Source organism: Littorina saxatilis, linkage group LG5, assembly GCF_037325665.1.
Source record: "Littorina saxatilis isolate snail1 linkage group LG5, US_GU_Lsax_2.0, whole genome shotgun sequence".
Taxonomy (NCBI): domain Eukaryota; kingdom Metazoa; phylum Mollusca; class Gastropoda; order Littorinimorpha; family Littorinidae; genus Littorina; species Littorina saxatilis.
This window is the reverse complement of record NC_090249.1, coordinates 43,432,239-43,434,738: the sequence shown is the minus strand read 5'-3', so window position 1 is coordinate 43,434,738 and position 2,500 is coordinate 43,432,239.

Here is a 2,500-nt window from a genome sequence, read left to right as displayed (position 1 = left end):
TTTCATTCCCTGATAAATGTATTGTGCTAATTTGGATATTTGACTGACATTTCCAGTAGACATAAGCAAAGTATATCGGTACATACATGGATGATTATAATATTTTGGCTTTATCAATAATACTCAGGGCCGGACTACCGGGGGGGTTATGGGGGTTGCGCAACCCCCCCCCCCCCCCTAGCCTAAACATGTACCTTACTTATTTTTTTTATTTTTTATTATTGCTTATTTTATGCCGTTTCATGCAAGGAGCGACCATTTTCCTATCTCAGAATATGACCTACCCGTCAGCTTCAGGGGGCTTTGCCCCCTGACCCCCACAACGTGGGGGGGGGGGGGGGTGTGGTTTCTAGGGTTTCCGGACCCCCCCCCCCCCCCCAGCCAAAAAATAAAAATATTGAATGAGGTATGCATTTCTTTATTTTACATTGAGTTTCAATTTTTGGGGTATTAATCAGTGACAAAATCTGCTGCCTGAAACTGGTAATGATCATCCTCAGAATGCACCAGATTGCACCATTTTGCATCCTTTTTTTCAAAATCTTCCGGGGGTCATGCCCCCGGACCCCCCTAGCAAGCTAGGCGCTTTGCGCCGTCGGCTCGGCGCTTCGCGCCTTCACACCCATATCTTCACAATATACTTTTGAAAAAAACCAGTCATAAAATGAACTGATCCGCCCCCTGGGCCACCACTGGCAACCCCCCCCCCCCCCTCCTCTTCGCCTAGTCCGGCCCTGATACTCTTAGGTCACGTAGTGCAGGACAGCAAAACATAAAGTGTATTTCATTTTCTCCAGCCAATTTACACAGACGACACAACAAATCTTCCTCACTCCGTACACTATACCTACATCTGTGTACAGCGAGATCCGAAACACCGAACCTAAATTTAGTTAATGCACTTTTCACATAGCTGTTCATTTCCATATCTACATACGCTTCAGTACTGCTTCCGGTCTTAAACAATCTGTATGTAGAAAATCGATCACTGCTTTGCATATGGTCGTTCCAGTCTTGCCAAGAGAGAGAGAGAGAGAGAGAGAGAGAGAGAGAGAGAGAGAGAGAGAGAGAGAGAGAGAGAGAGAGAGAGAGAGAGAGAGATCAAATCAAATCAAATCAAATCAAATCAAATCAAATTTATTTTATGAGAATTGGGGCATAAGCATTACAAACGCGCTTTTGTTCAACCAACCCTCGCCGAGAGAGGGACAACTCTATAGTCACATATCTATATATATATACGACTAGTGTCTGTGTGTCTGTGTGTCTGTGTGTCTGTGTGTCTGTGTATCTGTCTGTCTGTGTATCTGTCTGTGTATCTGTCTGTGCGCGATGCACGGCCAAAGTTCTCGATGGATCTGCTTCAAATTTGGTGGGCATATTCAGGTAGACCCGGGACACGACACAACCTGGTCGATATTTCAACACGTGCTCTCAGCGCGCAGCGCGGAACCGATTTTGGTTCCACCTCAGCTATTTTGGTTCCACCTCAGCTACCCGGGCCCCCATACCGACACACCATAGCCGCTACACCACATCACAACGCCAAAGTTCTCGGTGGATCTTTTTCAAATTTGGACACCGTATTCAGCTACACCCCGGACACAATATCATCGATGAGATATTTCAACACGTGCTCTCAGCGCGCAGCGCTGAACTCATTTTCGTTTTTGTGTTCATTTCACCATTATAAGTAACTCTTCCTTATCTTCTCCAGTGTTTGGCGTTTATCTCCCTTCCTTCGTGTGGCTTTCCCGTTCAGTTCTAAGTTACTATTACTATTTTTAGAATGTCACTGCGCTGTCCACTGCGCTGTCCACAACGCTTCCCTTGCACCGGTAAGTTGTTCTTACTGTCAAAGTGAAAAGGTCGAATCAATTTATAGCCACGCGAAAAATACACTCTCACCTATCTCTATATATTTATAGATACAGATATGCATATATATATACGGCTTCTCTGTGTGTGTGGGTGTTTGTGTGTGTGTGTGGGCAAAAACCTGTGTATTGTAGAGTTCTGTTTGTGATGTGGTCTAGCGGCTTTTGTCTGTCTGTATGTTCTGGCATGTGAGAAGCCACAGCAGATAATATAGGGCCAAGAAATAAGCTCTAAAATTCTCAATCCCGTTTGACAGGACTTCGCCTTCAAAGGTGATTGTGGTGAACCGCCACGCTGTCTGTCTCTGTCTCGCGCCGTTCACCCCAAATTCCCGTTTCTGAGTAACTAATTTTAGAATGTCACTGCGCTGTCCAGAACGCTTCCCTTGCACCCGTAAGTTGTTCTTACTGTCAAAGTGAAAAGGTCGAATCAATTTATAGCCACGCGAAAAATACACTCTCACCTATCTCTATATATTTATAGATATAGATATACATATATATATATATATATACGGCTTCTCTGTGTGTGTGTTTGTGTGTGTGTGTGTGGGCAAAAACCTGTGGATTGTAGAGTTCTGTTTGTGATGGGGTCTAGCGGCTTTTGTCCGTCTGTATGTTCT